Here is a 25,305-nt window from a genome sequence, read left to right on the forward strand (position 1 = left end):
TACTAAGCGCTTGGGAGAATACAACACAACAGAATTAGCAGACAGGTTCCCTGCCCATTACGAACTTACAGTCTCGAGGGGGAGACAGACATTAATATGAATAAATAATTTATAATATATAAAGACAGGTTCACAGTGCTGTGGAGCGAATATCAAATGTCCCCAGGTCACAGATCCAAGTGCATAGATGATTCAGAAGGGAAAGCCAGCTGGGGAACAGAGGGCTTAAGCGGGGAGGGCCTCTTGGTAATGCTTTGAGGGTGGACAGAATGGTGGTCTGGCAATATATGGAGGGGGAAGGAGTTTCAGACCAAAGGGAGGATGAGGGAAAGGGGTCAGCAGTGAGGTAGATGAGATCGGGGCCCAGTGAGTAAACTGGTGCTAGAGGAGTAGAGTGTGTGGGCTGGGCTGGAGTAGGAGATTAGTGAGGTGACGTAGGATGGAGTGAGTTGATTGACCGCTTTAAAGCCAATGGTGAGGAGTTTCTGTTTGATGTGGAGGTGGATGGGCAGCCATTGGAGGTTCTTGAGGGGAGACATGGACTGAACATCTTTGTCAATAAATGATCTATGCAGCAGAGTGAAGTATGGATTGGAGTGGGGAAGAGACAGGAGGACAGGAGGTCAGCGAGGAGCCAGATGCAGTAGTCAAGGCGGGATAGGATAAGTGCTTGGATCAGAATGGTAGTAGCTTGGATGGAAAGGAAAGGGCAGATTTTAGCAACGTTGTGAAGGTGAAACTGACAGGATTTGGGGACAGGTTGCATATGTGGGTGGAAGGAGAGAGATGAGAACTCAATGTCAAGATGATGGATTTATGAGATATGGTGGATAGTGGTATTGTGTACAGTGATGGGAAAGACGATGGGAGGTCAGGGTTTGGGTGGGAAGATACGGCATTCAGTTTTGGACATGTTTAATTTGAGGTGCTGGCAGGATGAAATGTGAAATTGCAGGGAAGGAGAGAGTTCGGGGCTGGAGAGGTAGACTTGGGAATCATCTGCATAGAGATGGTAACTGAAGCCATGGGAGCATACTCATTGAAGCAGAACGAGCACAGGGAGTCAGCAGACCTGGGTTCTAATTCTAGCTCCACCACTTGCTTGTTGCAGGACCTTGGCCCAGTCACCTAATTTCTCTGTGCCTCCATTTCCTCATCTATCAATCACTCAATCAAAGACACTGATTGAGTGTTTACTGTTTGCAGAGCATTTATAAAATCATTATTGAATGCTTAACTCTGTAGAGCTCTATATTTAGCGCTTGGGAGAATGAATTGAATAATTATGGTAATTTTGGTATTTAAGCACTTACTACGTATCTAGGACCGTTCTAAGCTCTGTGGATACAAGATAATCAGGTTGGACCCAGTCTGTCCCACATTCATTCATTCAACTGTATTTATTGAGCACTGACTGCGTGCACAGCACTGTACTAAGCACTTGGAAAGTACAAATCGGCAACATATAGAGACGGGCCCTACCCAACAACGGGTTCACATGGGACTCATAGACTAAGTAGGAGGGTGTGGGATTTATTCCCCACTGTACAGATGATTTTACAGGGAGAGTACAATATAACAGTTAGTAGACACTTTTCCGGCCCACAAGGACCTTACCTGGGGATTCAAATACCTGTTCTCCCTTCCCCTTTGGCTACTCCCACCATTCCCAGCCTTTGTAGACCCACTCTCCCTGGCCTGTCTGGGTCAACACCAAATCGGTGACACCCTCACCTTTATTAATGAGCTGCTTTTTCCTAAGGAGTTTAGAAAACTCAAAACAGTGTTCCAGTTCTTGAAGTGCCTCTGAACGATTAAACACTGAAAATATTTTAAATACATAATGTTTATGAAAGTTTTGCCCAAGGACCGAACCATTTCAAAGAGATGACGATTTGGAATTGTTCACTGGCTCTTTAAAAATTCTAAACACCATCAGAACAAGTCTATTTTTCTTTTATTCCATCAGACATTGGAGTCAGTATATAAATTAGCTTTTAAGACTCCATTAGGATTAAACACAACAACAGAAATGTAAATTATTTAGTCTGGGAACTCTGACTATTCTCTATTACTTTGAAATCAATTTCATACTGTTAAATGACTTGCATTTGGTGAGCAATCATCAACAAATATCGATTAAGCACTCACAGAGTACATAGCACTGTACTGCGTGCTTGGGTGGGGGGTGTACAAAATTTACGATAGGTAACGGTCTTTACCTATGAAGAGCCTAGTCGGGAGTGGAACATGCTGGAACCGTATTCCTCTCTCATCACCTCATTTCCCATCGTGGTCTGTTTGCTGTGGCCCCATATGAGGACAGTGTCAGGAACAGGGCTCGCCTTCAAACTTTTTCCTCTCCAAGGAACGTGAGCGTTTGCGCTCCCTGGTCAGTGAACAAGAGGGAAACCGTTCAAATTCGAGGAACCTGTCATCTTGTCGTGGTATTTTCATAAAGTATCTGATGCAAAGAAAGAGGTTGAGATTGGGGAAATTTTAATGTATGGATGGTTAACTGCAGCAAGTATAAAATACCGCATAACCTCATCATCATCAATCGTATTTATTGAGCGCTTACTAGGCCCTCTTGAGAGCTCACCTCCTCCAGGAGGCCTTCCCAGACTGAGCCCCTACCTTCCTCTCCCCCTCGCCCCCCTCCACCCCCCCTTCTTACCTCCTTCCCTTCTCCGCATCACCTGTATATATGTATATATGTTTGTACATATTTATTACTCTATTTTACTTGTACATATCTATTCTATTTATTTTATTTTGTTAGTATGTTTGGTTTTGTTCTCTGTCTTCCCCTTTTAGACTGTGAGCCCACTGTTGGGTAGGGACTGTCTCTATATGTTGCCAATTTGTACTTCCCAAGCGCTTAGTACAGTGCTCTGCACATAGTAAGCGCTCAATAAATACGATTGATGATGATGATGATGCAAAGCACTGTACTAAGCGCTTGCACCGTACTAAGCGCTTGTGTATAACCTATACACAAAAGCACGTGTGTTGGATCCGGGAGGAGCAAATGTGTGTGTGTGTGTGTGTGTATGTGTACGGGGGCGGGGGAATCTAGAGAGCAAGAAAGGTAATCTGCATCATCTTATTTATATTTTAAGAAGCGGGATAAATTCCCCTCAAAGCAGTGGTTCGCAAATGCAGTCACGGTTGTGTCTCTGTTACCGAACCGCCCAATACTTTCGTTTGTCATCATCAATCATCAGTCGTATTTATTGAGTGCTTACTATGTGCAGAGCACTGTACTAAGCGCTTGGGAAGTACAAATTGGCAACATATAGAGACAACATATATGACAACATATATATGGCAACATATAGAGACAGGCCCTACCCAACAGTGGGCTCACAGTCAAAGTCATGAGCTTTATTGTTTTTATTTGCCAAGGCACTTTCAAATTGAGAAAGTGCGAGGGAAAAACGTCGTGGCGACCTCAACCAAATACCGTCTGAGAACCACCGTTCCTCCACACTTTTTCAACGGCCCCTTTCCCTGCACGGCGTCCAGCTGTTGCAATAGTGACAATCGCCATGTGTCCGCGATGAACTTTTCCCCCAACTTGCGCGACCCCCCCGGCCCCAAAACCAACTGGGGCTCACGCGTGGCAGGCGCTCCCTGCCGCGGGAGGCTGAGGCCGGTATGTGTGCAAGCCTATACGGCGCTGGCATAAGGTGAGCCCACTGTTGGGTAGGGACTGTCTCTATATGTTGCCAATTTGTACTTCCCAAGCGCTCAGTACAGTGCTCTGCACAAAGTAAGCGCTCAATAAATACGATCGATGATGATAAGGTGCCGCTCCTCCCACTGTCAAGCTGCGGGGTGGGGGGAGAGCGGCACGGAGGCCCGGGGATGTGAAAGAGGAAGCAGAAGGGTCGGAGAAAATCAATCAATCAATCAATCGTATTTATTGAGCGCTTACTATGTGCAGAGCACCGTACTAAGCGCTTGGGAAGTACAAATTGGCAACATATACAGTCCCTACCCAACAGTGGGCTCACAGTCTAAAAGGGGGAGACAGAGAACAAAACCAAACATACTAACAAAATAAAATAACTAGAATAGATATGTACAAGTAAAGTAAATAAATAGAGTAATAAATATGTACAAACATATATACAGGTGCTGTGGGGAAGGGAAGGAGGTAAGATGGGGGGATGGAGAGGGGGACAGAAAAGAGAGAAGAAACGAGTTTCTTCTCGTTATGTTTGGTTTTGTTGTCCGTCTCCCCCTTTTAGACTGTGAGCCCGCTGTTGGGTAGGGACTGTCTCTATATGTTGCCAATTTGTACTTCCCAAGCGCTTAGTACAGTGCTCTGCACACAGTAAGCGCTCAATAAATACGATTGATGATGATGAGGGGGAAGGAGGGAGAGGATCTACCGGGGCGGCCCTCCCCGGGGCCAAGTGGCAAGCCGTGAGTTCCCTCCCCCGCGGCTAGTGACTCCTTTCCCCTCCCGTCCAGTGGCCCGGCAGCAGGAGCATACCGCACACGTGTGCGCGCCAAAGGCCTGGCCCGCTCTTCCACCCCCTCCTCGGGCGGGCTGCGGGAGGACGTCAGGTTTCTCCGGGTCGGTGCTGGGATCGCGCCTCCCGCTCCCAGTTGCTCTTCCCAACCGGCCCGGGGCTGGACACTAGCCCTTCCGACCGGGAATCCCGCGGCCTTCCCGCCCCCTTCCTCGTTTTCCCCACCCGCTTCAGCCCCGCGCGCCGGGAGCGAGGCGCGGGCGCGCGCACACGCCCTCCCCCCGCCGCCTCCAGAGGGCGACGAAGGAGGAAGCGGACGAGGAGTAGGAAGGGGGACAGCTGGGGTCTGGAGTGCCGAGTAGCAGCCGCAAGAAAAGAAGTGGCGACGGGATCCCGGCCTCTCTTCCCCACGCCCAGTTAGCCCGAGTAGGACTGGTGGGGATTAGAGAGCGGCGAAGAAGCCTGCTTGGGGGAGGGAAGGAGCGAGGAAGAGTGAATAAGGAGAAAACGGCGGCTAGTCCTGTTGGCGCTGACAGTCATCGGACTGTGGTTTGGTGGTGGTGGGTGGGTGGGGGGGGGGGTCGGCTCCTCCTGATTCAGACCCCTGGCCCCGTCCGACCCCCGGGGAGGGGCGGAGAAGAGATTTGGCGGGGGGCGGGGACGGCATTTGTGCCTCCGGAGGAAACCGACCCTCTCTCCCACCTCCCCAGGATGTGAACCAGCCACCCGCAGGGCCAGACAGATAGCCGGACAGACGGCCAGGAGGCCCCACCCCCGTAAGGAGGTGGGGAGAGGAGGGGCAACCCGCCGGGATCCCCCCGCCTCCCGGCAGGCTTGGCCAGGGGTTCGTACCTCTTCCTCTCCCCACCCACCTCCCTCCCTCCCTCTCCGTGGCAGAGAAGGGCAGTCAGACAGACCGACCCAGAGGGACGGGCTCGTTTAGTCCGCGGGCCGAAGAGCTAGATTAGCAGGCGGCAGCGGGTGAGTAACCGGCCGCCGCCCCCCTCCCCTCCCCTTTTCCTGCCCCCCACCCCATGATGTCGTACGGCACATACTCTCTCCTGTCACTCGCACCTGGCAGGTTGCAGAGCCGCTTTCCCGGGAGCCGGGTTGGGGAGGAAGAAGCCGGAGGCGGTCAGGGCACAGGGGGGGTTCTTGCCCTCTCCCCTCCTCGCACCTTGCCCCCGTGCTCTCCTTCCGGTGACAGTTAACTTCTGCACCGTTTTCGAGACGAAACATCCTTGTGCGTTCCGCCCCGCTTTGACCCTGCCTCTACTCGCCCTCCTTTAAAACCGGGCAAATCTGGAAAACGGACAGCCTCCACCTCCCCTCGTTTGACCGTTTCGCTTTTTCTCCCGTGGGGCCGCTTTGTTTAGGTTTCGGAAGCAGACGGAGCGAGGGACCGAGATGTGATCCGTTTCTCCTGAGCAGAAGAGGCCCTTCCTCCTCCCTCCTTGCCTTTTCCCCAAGACGGTATGTATGGAAGCCTCCGCTGTCGTTTCGGAATCGAGAGCGAGTACTGTACAAGTCCAGGGTGTGCGTTCGCGAACCTTGGGTTGTACGGACGTGGTCCGATGGGGGATTTGTGCTCTCTCGAGCGCTTAGCGGTAGTTAACGGTACTGGGCAGTACCGTTCAATGAACACGACCGATTGATTGATATATGTGCAGTCCCTCCGGGGTTCCGGGGTTGCCTCTTCCCCGGCAAATGTCAATATTGTACTTTTGCCATTGGCCTAGGAGATTTGTTTTGGTTAGCCCTTCATTGTTGCTGTTGGACCGTCTTTGAAACGTTCGCGGTTTTCTTCCGCCGCTGGTTTTACAAGTATCACTGGCTCGGAAAGAAAAGTAAACGCTCCCCCCCCCCGCCCCCCCAATCGTGGGATTGTATGGGTCCGCCGCCGATATTACAGAGCGGGATGTCTTGGAAGAAGAAGGAAAAAGAAAATACACTTCTGCAAACATGTTAGCCGCTACTGCTGCTGCTGTTTCCGGTACTGGGTTATAGTGAAAACTCTTCTTGACCGTTTTGGCCGCTTCAGCTCACGGTCTGGCGGACTGTATCCTGTTGCACTCTCTTCTGCCTGAGGCCGACGCCAAATCAGTTGCTTTCAGGGAGACAGTGGACTCCTTTATTTTTTCATTTTTCTCGGCCCTAGAGAGAAGAAACTGGGGGAGGGGTGCGAGGGGAGTGAGGGGAAGGAGTACGCCGGTGACTTTTGGTTTCGTAATGGGTTTGCCCGGGCGAGTTGGCGACCGGCGAGTTTTCTGACGTTGCAAGCCGCAGATTCTGTGGGTTGACTAATCGATCTTTCTCCCGTTGCCTCCCTCCCCTGCTCTCCTCACCTCACCTCTGGAGCATCCGACTCCGCCGGGCATGGGAGAGGTGCATAGCATTTTTAGACTGTGAGCCCACTGTTGGGTAGGGACTGTCTCTATGTGTTGCCAATTTGTACTTCCCAAACGCTTAGTACAGTGCTGTGCACATAGTAAGCGCTCAATAAATACGATTGATGATGATGATGATGATGATAGCATTGCTACAGCGGGCTTGCCCGTCCCCAGATCGCTTTGGCCTGCTTCCCACATGGGGCTAAATTGGGATCGGGCACGTTTGAAGTTGTCACACCTTCACCAGCACCCCCCCCCCCCCCCCCCATCAGCTGTTGCTGCCCGGTGGGGTGGTCTGTGTCGACCGCGAAGGCCGGATGAAATCACCAAGTCATAGGCTCCCCAACAAGCGGTTCTCCTCCACGGGAGAGATCAGAGGGAAAAGACACTTGGAGGGGTTGAACCCTTATTTGACCCGGGCCTCGGGGGATTGCGGGTGTCGGGCTTTTCAAACGATAAACCACCCCGGGGGATAGGCCGGACACGGTTGCTCGCAGGAGAAATCTGAAGATTGTCAAGTGGCGGTTCCTGAAAGGGAAATGAGATCATGGGGGGCGGGCGGGGGGGGAAGCAGTCAGATGGAAAACGAAAGGGCACCGAGGGTACGATCGGTTTACTGGTTGTGGATGGAATGAAATGGAGCCGAGTCCTCTCTCTCCAGCCGGTGCAGCCCAGCAACCGGTAACGATCAAGGTTTCAGAGAGCCGTTCATTCTCCTTGTTTGTGCATCTGTTCGTTTTGGCATCGCCCAAAGGGCCCTTTTTCTTTGCCCCCTTGGGGTTTGGGCCACTGCTTTTTATTTACTCCGGAACAAATCTGCAAATGGGAGGCCACCGTTTACTATTGCAGTATGGAAGGAGGTATTTAAATACATACGACTCTTACATTTATCGTAGGTTCAGTGACTTACCCTTGAAAGGAAAGAAAAATTGTCCACCAAACTCACAGAGTAGCAGTAAACTAAATTTAGACGTGGGAAATGTACAGCCCTGCCTTTAAGCACAGAATCAGAGGCCCAAGTCCTGAAGGAAATTAGGCCGGCCCTAAGAGAAATCAAGATAAAGAGCGGTAGAGAATTTTGATAAGAATGGAAGAAAAATGACTTTTAGCGCTGTTAAGCTTTCATCAAGCAGCTGATTTCTCACAGCCATCAAGTGCATCAGCGCTCCCCTGGTCAATGTGGGAAAGTTGATGGAGGTTTCGTGGCCCAACTTGGAAAAAATAATGGGCAAGGATAAACCTTTTTAAAAAAATCGAATCTACAAGGCTCCCATTCTGTGATATGAGTGTTTACGAAATAGCGGAATTAGTGCCGTTGAAAACTTAGATTTGTTAAAATTAAAATTACGGCAGTGCATATTTAAAAACTTTAATTTTTCTCCTGACCTGTGTCCTTATTTAGTTGTCCATAATCCAGCCTTTGTAATATTTTTTATGAATCTCTCATGAAGTGCCAGAGAAGAGTGTATTTTAGAGTATTAGCATTCTCACTTACACTGTGAAACCAAGATACCTGAACTTTGAAGACTGTAAGTCCACTCCTGCTGGACTGCGTGAGGCAGAGCTATTGTAAACAAGCAGGTCGACTTGGCTGCTAGTCAGTGAAAACTCTGTCCCACATGACTTGATGAACCTGAATTTACATGCCCCACAAAAGAGGGGAGATTTGAGCTCTTTAATTTTTTTTGAGGTTCTACCAATTTCAGAGGATATCCTATTAAAACTCTGAAACTCTTAGAGTTTTAACTCCTATTAAAACTCAAACTATCAGCCTTAAAGCAAATTTGAATTCAACAAAACCATTGCTCATTCCACAACTTCTAAATGGTAGAAATGGTCAAAGGAACACTCCTTTGCTCATGAAAACTTAATGAAATAAGGTAAAGCTAAGGGGAACATTCACACTTTGCATATTTAGACTATATACACAAAAGATTAATAGATTCCGCCTTGTTTGATTCTTAAAGCACTGGATAGAATAGTTGAGTTCCACAAAGTTGCTCCAGTTAATGTTTTATCTATTTCCATCTGAACCAATGGAGGAGTGCCGGAGAGCAACATAGTACTTCTTTTGAAACTGTATTGTTCTGGAAGGCCCTTCGGAGAGTTCTCCGAAGATATGCAAGATATGGATTTTTAGGATGTTATCCATTTTGTCACAATTTCTATCCTATTGATTATCATCTTTGAAAAATTAGGATGAAAACTGAAAACATTCTTTGGAATTCAAGTTTTTCTTCAGATTTTTCTGCCAAATGGATATGTTGATTTACTAATTCATCCTAATTGAGCCAGTTAATTCAAGTCAATTTAATGCACTTAGATGATGAGTCATCAATATCGTCAATGTCATCAACAAGTGACATGTTTTGGAATATATTAGCCGCAAGGTTTGGTCACTTCTAAATTTATCAGAAAATTCATTTCTTCCTGGGTGCTTTTTGTCTCCCCACTCTATAGAGTCTCAGGTTTCTTTGGGCCACTTGCACCTGTAGTCATTTTTTGCTTATCTCTTGTGTGAATCCTCTCATTCTTCTTGTTTCAATATAATGCCCTCCCCTCAGAACCAAGATTTGGACGTTGACTTTTGGATTGATGTTTGAGTCCACTACCTAAACTAAGCAAGGTTGCTTTACCATTGCTCTGTAGGCCAGCAAATAGCTGCAATGTTGAGCAAACGCCAAGTAACACTTGCCGTGCATGCGATGTTGTCTGGGGATTATAAAAATCAAAAGGTAAAATAAAACCCACATTTTGGAAAAATTTTTGAAATTTAAATCGAATTTTGCCGGAATTAATAAAAACCTGATAATTAATCAACCAATCAATCGTATTGAGCGCTTACTGTGTGCAGAGCACTGTACTAAGCGCTTGGGAAGTACAAGTTGGCAACATATAGAGAGAGTCCCTACCCAACAGTGGGCTCACAGTCTAAAAGGGGGAGACAGAGAACAAAACCAAACATACTAACAAAATAAAATAAATAGAATAGATATGTACAAGTAAAATAAATAAATAAATAGAGTAATAAATTTGTACAAACATATATACAGGTGCTGTGGGGAAGGGAGGAGGTAAGATGGGGGATGGAGAGGGGGACGAGGGGGAGAGGAAGGAAGGGGCTCAGTCTGGGAAGGCCTCCTGGAGGAGGTGAGCTCTCAGTAGGGCCTTAAAGGGAGGAAGAGAGCTAGCTTGGCGGATGGGCAGAGGGAGGGCATTCCAGGCCCGGGGGATGACGTGGGCCGGGGGTCGATGGTGGGACAGGCGAGAACGAGGTATTTTCTCAACATGAAAATGCCTTTCGTTATTTAAAATGTAGTGACTGTTGAAGGAGATCCTTCAAGAGTAGGGACATCTAGAAATTAAAACAAAAAAGAATAAGCAACTTTTAAATCTCTTTATTGGAAAAAAATACAACATTTGAATATGCCTCCTAAAACTAATTCAGAGTTCGTATGTGATGTGAATTGCTTAAATACTTTAATGCTTCTATTTTTATTGAAAAGCTTCAAAATTCATATTTTATCTTCTTTTATATGTCTGCGTTAACTGACAGGGATTCCCCAGGAATTTTTGGTTCTACTTGTTAGGTGCCTTTTGGAATTGTTTCTTCTGATGCTAACCCCCTTCACCAACTTGAAGAGTGTATTTTTTGGCCTTCTTTTACATTTTCACAATGCCAAACTGCAGGGGATCAGCAATCCCTGGCACAACTAGCCTTTGAATGCAGATCAGCCATCACTATTTTTACTGCTACTGCAGGATCCTGCACCTGTTTTTCCTCCACCAGTACTAGTGTTTCCACTTTTTTTTTGTTTTTTGGTCTTCCTCCCACCATGAGTGTTCAACGACACCATTAGGAATTCACGGCCCTAGAGTGGTGACCTAGAACCGAAGATTAGGAGCCCAGGTGGAAGAAGAACAATACAGGATCCCAGTGGAGAAGGAATTCTGGGCAGGGGTGGTGGTGGTGGTGGTGTCCGTCCAATATCTGGCAAGTATTCCATCCTTGTCCCTCTTTCACACCTTTTGGACTGGCCTGGCAGTAAAAAAAGTGTTATCAATGCTTATAAACTATACTTTTACTCTTTGAATAATAATAGTAATAATTGTGGTATTTAAATGCTTACTATGTGCCAAGCACTGTATTGAGAGAGATACATGATAAACAGGTCCCATATGGGGCTCACTGTGTAAGTGGGAGGGAGAACAGGTATTGAATTTTCATTTTGCGATTGAGGGAACTGAGGCACAAAGAAGTTAAGTGACTTGCCCAAGGTCACACAACAGGTGAGGGGTGGAACAGGGATTAGAACCCAGGTCCTCTGACTCCCAGGCCTGTGCTCTTTCCACTAGGCTATGCTGCTTCACGGTGTAGTACAGTACGGTACTGTACTACAGTGAATAAGGTTGGGCACAGTCCCTGTCCTGCATGGGGCTCACAGTCTGTTTGACCCCTCTCTCCCTCTGTTCCCAGCCCTGGCTTGGACTTCAGTCTCAATCTCTTGTCATTCCCCTTCTGGTTTAAGTCCCTCTCTTCCTCTCTCTTTCTGGTTTACAGCACTAGAGTCCTTTTTATAAGCGTTCACTATGTAGGCAATCACAGCCTGGGGAGCCGCCTAGTAGCCTGCCAGCCAGTCTGAAGGTTTGGAGCTGGTGATCCAGACTACTACTTTGTCTGCCTAGAGAGAGAGAGAGAAACACACCTGCACATGCGTGCGCACGTGTGCACACACACACACACACACTCTCTCTCTCTCTCTCTCTCTCTCTCTCTCTCTCTCTCTCTCTCTCTCTCTCTCTGTCTCCCTCCCCCCTTGGGGTCCATAACTCTTTAGCAAGGCACTTAAGGGAACAAGTTAGAGTAGATATGGTCAACTTGTGGGTTCTATGCTTGAGCAACCAGGTAAAATGGAAAAAAACAGGTAAAAATGGAAAAAAAAACCAGACAGAGCTTGGACAGTGCCTCAAGCCCCTAGAATTTAAAAATTCAGACCCACCATTGATTGAGGAAGCCTGTGACAAAATTTGTACTTTTCAAGATGGTGGCTTTGCCACAGTGCATTACGGGGCAAGACAGTTCTCACTAGCTCCACGGTGGTTGGAGAGTCACGGTTTTTAGGGAAGAGATAGAGGGGGAAGTGCAGCTCCTTTTCCTGTTGCTGTCAGGGCTCACTGCCTGCATGCTATTTCTGAACGAAATGGGTGGAAGGGTGTGGTTAAAATGTTCCCATTCCCAAGCCAGCAGTTTCTTCTCCTGCCAAGCTGATGTGAGAATTTATTTATTTGAAGCCTTTGTGGTGGTTTTTATTTGTTGTCATGATAAAAGAGGCCATTCCCTGGTTATGTCATGGGTTAATTAATCCCAAGTTTCAGGATCCCCTGGGCTTGGGCTAAGATGCCAAATTTAGGACCATACAGGGCTCCACATCCTAATAGTAGGGCTGTCTTTCAATTTGAAGATAGTTGAGAGAATACAAACAAGCATATAATCATGGTAGATATGAACAGGTACAATAATGATGAAAGAAAGAGAAAGGAAGAAGAGTCATGGATCGTGCTGGTGTGTGTTGGAGTGAGGTAGAACCACAGGCACCAACTCCATGGGGGTAATGGGGATGAAAGTCTTTCCCGGCTCCACCGTTTGGAGCTAGAAATGGACCAGAGGACCTCTTGGTCCTCACAATGTTTGTGGGTCAGGAGTGAGCGACTCCTCTCTCCTCCCCCATCCCATTCTTTGCCTCCCAGTCTCCCCGTCTAGACCGTAAGCTTGTTGTGGACAGGGAACATATCTACCGACTCTGTTATATTGTGCGCTACCAAGCGCTGAGTATAGTGCTCTTCATGCAGTAAGCGCTCGATAAATATGATCGATTGATTTGATCCTCTCTCCACCCCCCCTTTATTTCCTCCTTCTCCACCTTCACTGTCCTTCTTCACCCCCCCTTTCATTCTCCTCTTTCTCCCCTTTACCCATTTGACCTCCTGAACACTGGCTTTAAGGCACTGCAACAGCTCTTTCCCTCCTACCTATCCACTCTGTTCTCCTGCAGCACCTCAGCTTACCCTTTCCAGTCCTCCCAAGCTCACCTCACTGTGCCTTATTATCGACTCTCCTACCTAAAACCTCTGTTTCATGCCCTTCCTCCTACCAGGTACTTCCTCTCCCTTCAAATCCACTAGGCCACACCTTTCCCCATCTTCAAAATCCTTCTGAAATGTCTCCCCTCCTCCAGGAGGCTTTCCCCTATTTATTTATTTTTCCCCAGGCCCTTATCTCGGCACTTTTGCACTACCTTAGCACTTTTGCTCTCAGTTTTACACACAAAAATATGATCTGAGTAATTCTTCCCACTGGTGAATTCGTTTATGTCCATCACTCCAGCTAGATGGTAAGCTCCTTTCATTCATTTGATTCATTCAATCGTATTTATTGAGTGCTTACTTTGTGCAGAGCACTGTACTAAGCACTTGGAAGTGGATCCAAGATCATTGCCCGTTGTGGGTGGGGAATGTGTTTGTCTAATGTTATATTGTACTCTCCCAAGCGCTTAGTACAGTGCTCTGCACACAGTGAGCACTCAATAAATATGATTGAATGAATGAATGAATGTCTTCTTCCTCCTTCTCTTCTTCCTAGAGAGCGCCCAGCCTACAATATGTGCTTAGTAAATACTGCCTATCGTATTTATTGATCGCTTACTATGTGCAGAGCACTGTACTAAGCGCTTGAGAGAGCACAGTGCAAGAGAATCCTAATTCAAATGCTTAGAATGGAGCTAAACAGAAGCGTTCGTAGGATGACACTTGCAACAGCCAAGTGCAGGTTCCATTGATTTTTAGCTGCATGGCCTGAAGCCTGTGAATAGCTTTTCTCTGGGGCCAGTGGAGATTTGGAACAGTGGCCTAATTCTGGGGAGCTAGCTAATGGTTGGGCTGCTGTTGTTGAAACTTAGCTCCTGCTGCTCCTGTTGAACTCTGTGTTGCCCCTGGCTTCCCAGAGTTCTTGCTCTTTCCATTTTGGCTGCCCTGGCCAAAATCTGGACTTTTATCAGTCCCCCAGGTCGTTTGAAGGGTGGCAAGGCTGGGAGGTTTTAGGTTGTGACTGTTCTGCCTGGTGTGGTGTGGTCGTGTTAAGGGAGTGGGGAGATTTGTGCCATTGTACAAATTCAAAATATTTGCCCCAAAATCGCAACTATTAAACTCCAGATTAGGCTTAACACTTTTGAGAGGTGGTGAAGCAAATAGGGAAAATTGCACAGGGTGGCTATCTTGAGAATCAGAGAAGGCAAATTAACCTGAGAATATGTTTCCATGGTTTTTCCAGGTTAGAGCAGGCTAGGGAAGTTCTCCGTGGTCACTGACTAATCAGTTACTGTTGAGCACCCACTTGCTCCATGACATCAGTGTTCTTTTGCCACATCGGGTAGCTTAATGAACAACATGCTGTCTGGGAACTACAGATTCAGGGTCACTGTTCTGAAAAGTGGCTAGGATAAAAATGAATAACATTTGCCTGGCTGTTGAGGGAGAATCCAGATAGAGCTAGAAAATATTTCTAGAGTCACAGAGCGAGAAAGGGAACCCAACTGCTACAGGTGTCCAGAGGAATTTGAAATCTGTATGCATTGAAGTTTTTTGTCTGCTCTTTAAATCATTTTTTGGTGAAAACGCCACTTGATTGAATGTTTAACAGTACAAAAAAATTGGTTAAAACCAAAAAAATTAGAGTTGTTGATCTGAAACACCTGTGAAACTATTGGCGATATTTTTTTTCCTTTAAAATTGATTTTGTAGAGCAGGTAACTGCTGTACAAACAAAGCATTAAGGAATAGGTAGAACTCTCTAAGTCCTAGTTCTGGCTGCTCCACTGTTGATTTAAGCATAGCAAATACCTTGGGTGCCTCACTTCTGCAACTATTCAAGGTGGAGGTACCACTCCCTACTTTGTGAGGAATGATAATCACGTCCCTGCAGTCCTCACTGTAAGTGTCCTCCCCGACACTTCAAAGTTCAGATTGATTCAGTTAAAAAAATCCTAGGCATTGAAAATTATAATTTAAAACGATAATGATTGAGCATAGGCCAGGGCCCATCCTGCCCCCTGAAAGACTCGACTGTTCCCAGGTCGGTGGCGTGGGTGGTTGGATTTCCTGCTGCACCATTACTGAATCCGCGGTCCGGTGGCAGCGTCAGTGATTCCTGCCACCGGCCCGGGCGCTTCCCCAGCACTTTTCCGCCACGTCTCTTTGATGTCTTCAGGTGGCAGGGGAGGGCGCCAGCTGGGGAGAGCAGCAGCCTTTGGATCTGGGGGTCTCCTCGGCTCCAAGTGGGGCCACGGATGAAGAAGTAACTAAGAAGCAGGGCTATGGGAGCTCTGGGGACTTGTCTTACATTTTCTTTTTAATGGCAAACCAAGATGAATGACATTGATTCAGCATTGTTCTCCGTTATTTCAGAGGGGTGACAGTGCAGAGACAATATAAAGCTAGAGTTTCTCCCCCTCCCACTTTATGTGAAGACTTTGAATGGATGTAGATGAACACGGTTATAGCAACCCTAACTTTAGATATGTCATTTCCCACAGATTGGAACCAGAGAAATTGTAATTTATTTCAATCACAGCATTCTATGTTAAGATATCAACCTCATCTATCACTTTAAATAGATTACCCCTGAAGCTGTCTTTATATCTCTTTGAAATATTAAAAACTTCTGTAGCTCAGCATAGAGCATTGCCTAGGTCAGGTTTTAGGGCCCTGCCCCTGACGCTGACTGGCCCAAGATTGATAAGCAAGGCAAGTTTGAGGTCCAGCCTACCCACACCCCAGATTTTTAGAAGATTGGCCTGTACAGGAGGGCCAGAATATTAAAGGGATTCAGTCCTTTTAAATGGCCGCAAAACAATTATGACTGTCCACGCAACCAGGCTCCACTAGCAGCAAAGACTCTCAGGGAAGTGAAAAACAGGTTTATAAGTTCTTCTGTATTTTGGTTTATCTCCCGCTGACTCGGTTCAGCAGGAGGTGAAGCAAAACAAAGAAGAACATGTTTGGATGGGGTTGTTAACACTTAGGAACCCAGACTAGAACTCCAACTTACTTAGACAAATGAGAAAAATCATCCTACAAACAGAATGACAAGTATAGGTGTGCAGTTATTGATGAAAAACACCATCAGTACAGTTGAGGGAAAGGTTGAGTAGGTACAAGGATACCAGAAACAGGCCCAGGATCTGAATGTGTTAGTGCTGTTATGAGAAAGCAGTGTAGCCTAGAGAAGAGAGCATGGGTTGGAGTGGCATGGATTCCACCGCTTGTCTGCTGTGTGACCTTGGGCAAGTCCCTTTGCTTCTCTGTGCCTCAGTTCCCTCATCTGCAAAATACCTATTCTCCCTCCTACTTTGACTGTGAGCCCCATGTGGGACCTAGTTAGCTTGTATCTACCCCAGCACTTAGTATGATTCTTGGCCCATAGTAAGCACTTACAAATACCACAATCATGAATTAGTATTAGAAAATCCAACCTGATACTAGGTTGTAACAGCAGGATCATGACTTACTAGGGTTAGGAAATAATGCTTCTTTATGTTCTGTACTGCTCAGACCCTCATTAGAATCCAGTTTTGGTCACATACCATTGGAAAAAAACCCCCAAATGCCATTTAAAAAATGGAGAGAGAACAAAACGAAGACAAGAAAAGGGACAAAAATGATTCAAGGGATGGAAAATAGGCCATAGGAGAAGCAGCGAAATAATTTGAGAAGAAAAGTTTGAAAGTTACCTTAATAATGGTCTTCAAGAATGCTAACAAATTTCTTTTCACGTCACTCAAACCCACCTTACAATCCCATGGCCGTGGCACTATTCTCGACTCCGGTTTCTTTTTCCACCCTCATATTAGGTCAGCCACAAAATCCTGTTGGTTCTTTCTTCACAGCATCTCCAGAATCCGCCCCTTCCTCTGCATTCCAGCCGCCACCATGCTGGTCCAAGCCTTTGACCTAACCTGACTTGACTACTGCATCACCCTTCTCACAGCTCTCCCCACCTCTCGTCTCTCCTCCCTCCACTCCTCCTTCACTCTGCTGCCTAAGTCACTTTTCTTAAAACGTATTCTGTCTCATCTTCCCAACTCTTCAGAAACCTTCAGTGTTTGCTTATTCCTCATTGTAGCAAGCAGAAAGAACCTCCTGACTGTTGCCTTCAAGGCACTCAGTCAGCTCTCTCCCCATCTCAGTCTCGCTCCCCTCCTACCACACGCCAGATCGCCTGCTTTGCTTCTCTCAAGTCAACTTACTGTGTGCTGTTCTTGTCCCTCTCACCACTGACCTCTTGCTCGTGCTCTCGTTCTAGCCTGGGACTCCCTCCCTCTTCACATCCTGCAGATCGCTGCTATCCCCATCTTAAAGCCCTCCTCGAATCTCACTCATTTCCCATCTCTTATCTCTCTGCAACTTTGACACTTCCACGACACCTAAGTACTGGGGCACACTATTCCCCCCACCCCCATCCTTCCCCTCCCACATATTTTAAAAGTCTGTTGCTCCTCACTATTTGTAATTTATTTTAGTGCCGCCTTGCCCTTGAGGGCAGGGACCTTGTCTACTAACTCCACTGTGCGCCCCCATTGTACACGTTCTAGAGGACGCAGTAAGATCAAGACACAGTCCCTCTCCCATATGGGTATCACTGTCTAAGGGGGAGGGAGAACAGATGTTTAACCTCCATTTTACAGATGAAGAAACTGAGGCACAGAGAAGTTAAGTGACTTGCTCAAAATCACACAGCAGGCAAGTGGTGGAGCTGGGATTAGAAGCCAGGTTAGTCTACTGATTCCCAGGCCTGTGCCCTTTCCACTAGGCTATGCTGTTTGCAGTCTAGTGATAGTAGTAGTAGACTTATTTCAGTGCCCGTTTTATGCAGTGCACTCTACTAGGCGCTTGGGCAAGTCTCATGACTTTACTGTGCCTCAGTTTCCTCATCTGTAAAACTGGGATTAAACACCTGTTCTCCCTCCTCCCTTAGACTGTGAGTCCCATGTGGGATAGGGACTGTGTCTGATCTGATGGTTTTTCTCTACCCTAGCCCCTAACACAGTGCTTGGCATATAGGAAGCACTTAACAAATACCACAATTTTTAATTATAATTGGGAAGTACATATGAAAGAAGTGGCATCTTCCCTGTCCACAAGGCAGAGGGAAACATAAAAATATTTAAAACTCAAGAGGTCAAAAGAAATAATTGAGAACATATAATATATGTGAGTGCTCAGGAGGGCGTAAGGAAGTACATCGCTGCATTTCTCGAAAGCCTTAAATGGTTATTCATTTAACTCCACATCAAGCAGAAACTCTTGGTTTTAAGGCACTCCAAAGGCTCTCTCCTGCTTACCTATCCACTCTTTTACCCTATTGCACCCTAACTCACGCTCTCCATTTCTCCCAAGCTTACTCCTTTTCTCTGCCTCATTCTCGACTCTTTCACCTCATGCCCTTCCTGCAGTTTAAAACTCCCTCTCCCTTTAAGTTGCCCAGATCTAATCTCTTCCCATTTTTAACTCTCTTTTGAAATCTTAACTACTCCATTGAAGTTTTTTTCTCCATAGGTCACATCGTCTCAACAGTCTAGAGGAGGCACTAAAGATCAACACATAGCCCCTCTCCCATATGGGTCTCGCCACCGCCTAAGGTGAATGGAGGGCAGATGGCCTGGGAGTCGGAAGGATCTGGGTTCTAATCCCGACTCCGCCACTTGTCTGCTGTGTGACCTTGGGCAAGTCACGTCACTTCTCTGTGCTTCGGTTACCTCATCTGTCAAGGGGATTAAGACTGTGAGCCCCATGTGGAACAAAGACCGTGTCCAACCTGACCACCTTGTATCTCCCCCAGCTCTTAGTACGGGGCCTGGCACATAGTAAGCACATAACAAATACCATAAAAAAGTCATCTCAGCATTTCTGCATCATCTCAACATTTAATGCTCTCACAACTTCCCCTAGCACTTTTGTACGTAAGCATTTACAAACTCTATTTCCCCACTTCTTCCTCCTATCTGTCAATTATTTTGTGTCTGTCTCCTCTATTTAAATTGCAAGCTTCTCGAGGGCAGGCATGATGTCTTCCACCTCTGTTGTAGCCTTCCAAGTGCTTAATACAGTTCTCTGCACCTGGTGGTCGAGAAGTACAATCGAGTGAGTAGCTGGGTGCTAGAATGGGAACTCTGGGGAATGGTCTCATGCCACTAATTTATCTACTTTGGCTAGCCCTTGCTGCCTTCCCCATTGCCCTACACCTTTAATGGAGTCACCGAACCACAATCTGTAAGCTTGCTGTGGGCCGGGAACGTGTCTGTTTATTGTTGTGATGTCCTTTCCCAAGCGCTTAGTACAGTGCTCTGCACACAGTAAGTTCTCAATAAATAAGATTGAATGAATGAAATTTGGGCATGCTCCCTCATGCTGCTCTTGCTGCTTCTGCCTTTCCTCTTGAATTCACTTGTATCTAGGGCAAACCCCATGGGTTGAGCCACCCACATTGGAAAGAGCTTCACCTAAACCTTTTCCATTTTCTGAACTCTCCTCTACAGGCTTTGATTCAGATCCTCGGCCACACTGTAGGCCTTGTTCCCTCTCTGTTCCCTGTCCTGCTCAGCCCGACATTTACCTCGGTTTGAATCACCCTTGGCTATGTGACGTGAATTGATTGACATTCTGAGCCTTTCAAAAGAGATGCATTGTACTACTTCGGCAGATGGGAAGTTTTTTCTAGGGAAGCAAGGACTTGTATTTCTAGTTTTATTTTTTTCTCCTTTCAGCTTTAACAAGCTTGAATGTTTCCTGATCAATTTTGCTGTGGATTCTTGTAAGTGATGGTAGCATAGATGATTGCATATGGATTTCCATGAACTGTAAGATGGTGTTCAAGGAGCTATTTTGTTTGAATTTTTTTCAAGCGTTACCTCTGCATTTCTGTTTGTGTGGAAGGAGAGCTTTTAAAATGATCCCTCTGCTTTGATGTGCCTGCTATTAGAATCTTGCAGTGGCTGAAAATGCAGGCACTTCCTCTCGCTCTTCCTCTTGAGTGACAGGCAGGGTGGTGTTATTGTCAGCGGTGATGGGGTGAGTTAGGCAGAGGAAAGGATTTGGGAGAGAAGATGAGGAAGTCAATTTTGGGCGTTGTGAAGTATTGGTGGGATCCAGGTGAAGATGTTCTGGATCTTTCATTCATTCATTCATTCAATCGTATTTATCGAGCACTTACTGTGTGCAGAGCACTGTACTAAGTGCTTGGGAAGTACAAGTTGGCAACATATAGAGACGGTCCCTACCCAACAACGGGCTCACAGTCTTTCCTTTCCTCTCCATCCAAACTGCTACCATGTTAATCCAAGCACTTATCGTATCCTGCCTTGATTACTGCTGATCTCCCTGCCTTCTGTCTCTCCCCTCTCCAGTCCATACCTCGCTCTACTGCCCGGGTCATTTTTCCACAAAAACATTCAGTAAACGTTTCCCCACTCCTCAATAACCTCCAGTGGTTGCCCATCCACCTCCGCATCAGATAGAAACTCTTTACCATCGGCTTTAAAGCACTCAATCACCTTGTCACCACCTCCCCTCCTACCCTGTCCTGCCCCCTCCTACCTCACTTCGCTACTCTCTTACTACAACCCAGCCTGCACACTTCGCTCTTCTAATGCCAACCTACTCACTGTACTCAATCTCGTCCATCTCACCGCTGACTTTCTCCCATGTCCTGCCTCTGGCCTCGAATGCTCTCCCTCTTCATATCTGACAGACAATTACTCTCCTCACCTTCAAAGCCTTATTGAAGGCACATCTCCAAAAGGTCTTCCCTAACTAAGCCCTCACTTCCTGTTTTAGCACTCCTTTCTGCATCACCCCGACTTGCTCCCTTTATTCACCATCCTCGCCCCCAGCCACATAGCACTTATTTATGTACGTATTTGTAATTAATCTTTTTATATTGATGTCTGTCTCCCCCTCTAGACTGTAAGCTTGTTGTGGGCAAGGAATGTGTCTGTTGTGTTGTTGCGTTGTACTCTCCCAAGTGCTTAGTACAGTGCCCTGCACACAGTAAGTGCTCAATAAATACAATTGATTGATGGATTGGAGGCAGAGGAATCCTGAGATTTGCAGAAAAGAAGAGAGGTCAGGGCTAGTGAGGTAGATTTGGGACTCATCCACATAGCAGTGGGAGTTGAATGCTTACTGTGTGCAGAACATTGTACCAAGAGCTCGGGAAAATTCAGTACAGTAGTTTGATAGACGTGATTCCTGCCCTCAAGTAGCTTAGAGTCTAGAGGAAGAGACAGGCATTAAAATAAATTATACATAGGGGAGGGAGCAAAGCATAAGGATATGTATGTAGGTACTGTGAAGTTGGGGTGAGTACTAAAGTGCTTAAGAGATACAGACCCAAGTGCATAGGCAACTTGGGGAAGGCTAATAGTGTGTGGAAATGAGAGGTTAGTCAGGAAAGACTTCTTGGAGGAGATATGCTTTTAGTAGGGCTTTGAAGATGGGGGGAGTAGTGATCTGTTGGATATGAAGGGGAAAGGAGTTCCAGGCCAGCAGGAGCATGTGGGCAAGGGGTCGGTGGTGAGGTAAGTGTGAGGGTTGGGTTGTAGTAGGAAATCAGAGAGGTAAAGGAGGAGGGGGAGTGCTCAGAGAGTGCCTTAAAGCCAGTGGTAAGGAGTTTCTGTTTGATGCAGAGATGGATGGGTGACACTACATAGTTCCCTAACAACATTCTATCTAGAATGCATAGTTCTCATAGGAGAACTGGGTGAACAAAAGGCATTTACTAATGCACTGATTAAATAGATAATACTGATCTACTGGAAAAAAATACAAGAGAAGTCAAATAAAATAAGGTCACAGAATTGATATATTATGAAATGAGAAATAATTTAATTAGCTGGAAAGAATGGGGGTCAGGTTGGGAATGCTCAATCCAGATGTCTTTTATGGTTTGGTATTTATGCATTTTAATGGACACAGTTGGAAAGTCTCTGTTCCACATGGGGCTCCCAGTCTACATAGGAGGGGAAACAGGCATTGAATCCCCATTTTACAGTGAGGCACAGAGAAGTTAAGTGAGTTGCCCGAGCTCACACAGCAGGCAACTGGCGGAGTCGGGATTAGAACCCAGGTCCTCTGACTGCCAGGCCCATGTTCTTTCCATGAGGCCACACTGCTCCTCTAATCAATGATTGATTGATTCTTTTGACAGCACACGCCTTTCTGGATAGAACGCAGTACAAAGTTAGAGTACATGATTGCAAACTTGCATGCAGTGTCAATCAAGGCATGTGTTTTACAATACAAACTTCCCTTCATGCATAGTTCAAGAATATTACCCTGACAACAAATTTTCAAAAATTTTGATGAGACCAGCACTGAGGCCATCACCCCATTTTTCTGACAGCATCTTTTAAAAAATTAGATTCTTCACATATTCACCTGTATATTCAGTGTTTTGTGCAATTGCTTCATCCCAATGTGTTTGTACTGCTTTCTGCTTTATCCTTATTCTTCCTCCAGGTTTCACTATCTGGTGATCATTTCTGTCTGTCTCCTACATTAAACTGTAGGTTCCATGAGGGCAGGGGATGTGTGTTTTGCTACTGATACACTCCCTCAAGTGCTTATTATGGTGCCTGGCACTCAGGTGCTCAATAAATATCACGGGTTAATTAAGGAGTTTATAATCTAATGGGGAGAGACAGGCAAAATTATTTACAGTAATATTATCAGGAGGTAATAGGTAAATACATAATTGAAGGTACAGATTAATGAAGCTATACATAAGTAAATTCATTCATTCAGTCGTATTTATTGAGCACTTACTGTGTGCAGAGCACTGTACTAAGCGCTTGGAAAGTACAATTCGGCAACAGATAGAGACAATCCCTACCCAACAGTGGGCTCACAGTCTAGAAGGGGGAGACAGACAACAAAACAAAACAAGTAGACAGGCAGGCTAAGAATACAGAAGTACCGAGAGTGGGTTTTGTGTTGCTGCACCTAGGCTACTGAGAATTCTTTGGGAGTAGGCTTTTGGGAGTAGAAGGTTTCTTAGGAGATTTTAGGAATTTATTTTTGGTATAAATCGTCAACGTATCATGGTATGAATTGTTTGAAATATTCAGGAGAGGTTTCCTTTTTAAAGAAGTTTGCATTATTAGGAAATCAGATAGATCTTTTTTATGTTCTGATGTGTTTGCTTTCAGCCAGAACCGAGAGACAGATGGCAATGCGTTTTTCACTAGCATAACCGTTTAGCTCCTTTGTGCGCCTAGATTCTGATCTACTGGAATACTGCCATTCCAGTGCTTGATTCTTTTTTCAGAAAAGATTCCTCTTGTCCTGAATTATCCATTAGTTTGGGAAGTGGATAAATGAACTCTGGAAGCCCTCGAGTGGAATTTAAATCTGTCGAATGACATTAAAGTGAAGTACACTAATTTGCTGTGTGAATTAGCATCCTTGTTCTTATGCTGAGCTCTACAAACTGGGAACAACAAAGGAGCAGGACCTTATGTTTTGTCTTACAAAATCCCACATGGGTCTAATAGGGACTCTCTTCTTATATAACGTCAGCTTTTTTCTTATCCCCAAATTCTGCCTGAGCTTTTGTTCCTGTATCAGTGTTGAGTGGCATTTGACTGGCCCCTGGGTCGAGTTAAGAATCAAAACAAAATCCGTTATATAATTTGAACTCATCTCTGGTTGGATTTCATGCAGTCGTCTGGAGGAAAGTGTTAAAATGGGTGTGTGTACATTATAAAGTCCTATGAAATTTACGTATTTAAATATATGTGTAGCTATGTAAATATGTAAAAACTCACATTTGGCTCTTCCCTAATCCAGGAGCCTTCTCCTTCATTTTGGCTCCGGTTTCAGCTGAGCTGAGGAAGCAGAACATTTCGAATCTGCATTTTAGTCCCTTCCTCCCCTTGTTCAATGAGTATTTGTTTTTGTTTGCTGGCTGCTGCTGGCAGCAGAGTGCACATATCTGCTCTGGAGGCAGAGAGCAGCGATTTAAAGGGGCCACTTCCTAGTAGTGTGGCCTTTCAGGCTGGTTTTGAGCCGGTCTGTTCCCTGTCGGATACAGACGCCACGCTGGGCGCCTCCGTCTCTGGTATTTTGTATTTTAAGCCCTCGGCCTCCCTACGGCCTGGATCCCGCTGTTGAACTTCAAGGCTAGGAAGGGGCGCCTGTGTTCAGAGGAACCAGGGGGACTGACCGGGGGTCCTCTGGAGAAATGCTTTAGGTTCCACAGAGTGTTCTGTATGAGGTCATGACATTTCACCGAGTGCCCGGCTCACATGCGTTTAAGGTCATGTGCACCTGGGTGTCTGCTGTGGACAAGTGTTGTCACTAGTTACCCTACTTCCCAGGCCTGCCCTAAGCTCATTGAAAAAAACAAACAAGCAAAGCCACTTTCTGGGTAGGCTGGACCTTTCATTTTCATTTTAATGTATGCGTCGAACTGGACTTTCAATTTAGGTGCGAATAAGGCACTCAATTCAGGGATCATACTGTATTTTACCTAAGCAGTAAGCAATTTGGCACGTACATAAATTAAACCAGTAAAGGAAATCAGTTCTGAAATGGTTTTTAAACAGTTGCACTTTGTTTATTTTCATAAATGTGTTTCAGCTGAGAAGTGTATGTGTTGTGGGAAAATGAAGAAAAACAGGCAAATGACTAACAACAGACTCTGGCGTTCATCTCTTGCTTCTAGTACTTACTGATGCCTCAGTGGAAGTTTTTCTCTTGCAAGGAAGTCGGGATCCTGGATGATGACAGCACAGTCGAATCTTTCAAAACGGACTAGAATGGGAAATGAATAAATTATAGCGTAGGTAAATCACTTTGGTTTTCGAGAGCTCAAAATACTCGGAAGTCTTTGCAAAATTTAGCTTACAGATCACTGCTAAATATGATGGATACATCAGTCTTTATCAAGTGTGTCTTTAAAAAAATCTCATAATACGATTGAAATGTTCAATCCTGTAACTGAAGTGATGGGGGTTATGTCTGAAGAGTCTGAAGACTGTTCATGGACTTTTCCTATTTTTTCCCCACACGTATCTAGAGCCAGGCCAGAAGAACAAAATGAAAGTCAAAGGGAAAGGTATGGACATGAAGGAAATGACTTACCTTTTTCTATCCTATTGTCCATATCTGGGTTGGAGCAGAGCCTTCGTCTCCATTTGATCCCATAGTTCCACCCCTCTGTTTCTTCCTCCTGTACTGGAAGACTGGGGACATGAGGAATCACACTTCCAAAAGGACCCCTTTTTACCAGGCTGGATGAACCCTGAGGTTTTTCTCATTTCTTCTTCTTTCACCACCTATAATGGTCCTTGCCCTAACCTGCACCTTCTGGATGTCAG

General features: G+C 46.0%; 1 protein-coding gene across 2 annotated transcripts in view; it reads left to right on the forward strand.

Annotated features, from left to right (window-relative positions):
* Window positions 1–5,263: 5,263 nt before the first annotated feature.
* JAK2 (Janus kinase 2) overlaps window positions 5,264–25,305 on the forward strand; it is a 187,711-nt gene continuing 167,669 nt past the window's right edge. Inside the window, exons 1-2 of one of the 2 annotated variants that reach the window (XM_038769577.1) lie at window positions 5,264–5,465; window positions 5,861–5,957. The gene's annotated coding sequence lies outside the window, so the exon portion shown is untranslated. The remainder of the gene's footprint in view (window positions 5,466–5,860; window positions 5,958–25,305) is intronic. The other variant, XM_038769575.1, reaches the window with a different exon arrangement.

This window comes from Tachyglossus aculeatus, chromosome X4, assembly GCF_015852505.1.
Source record: "Tachyglossus aculeatus isolate mTacAcu1 chromosome X4, mTacAcu1.pri, whole genome shotgun sequence".
Classification (NCBI taxonomy): Eukaryota; Metazoa; Chordata; class Mammalia; order Monotremata; family Tachyglossidae; genus Tachyglossus; species Tachyglossus aculeatus.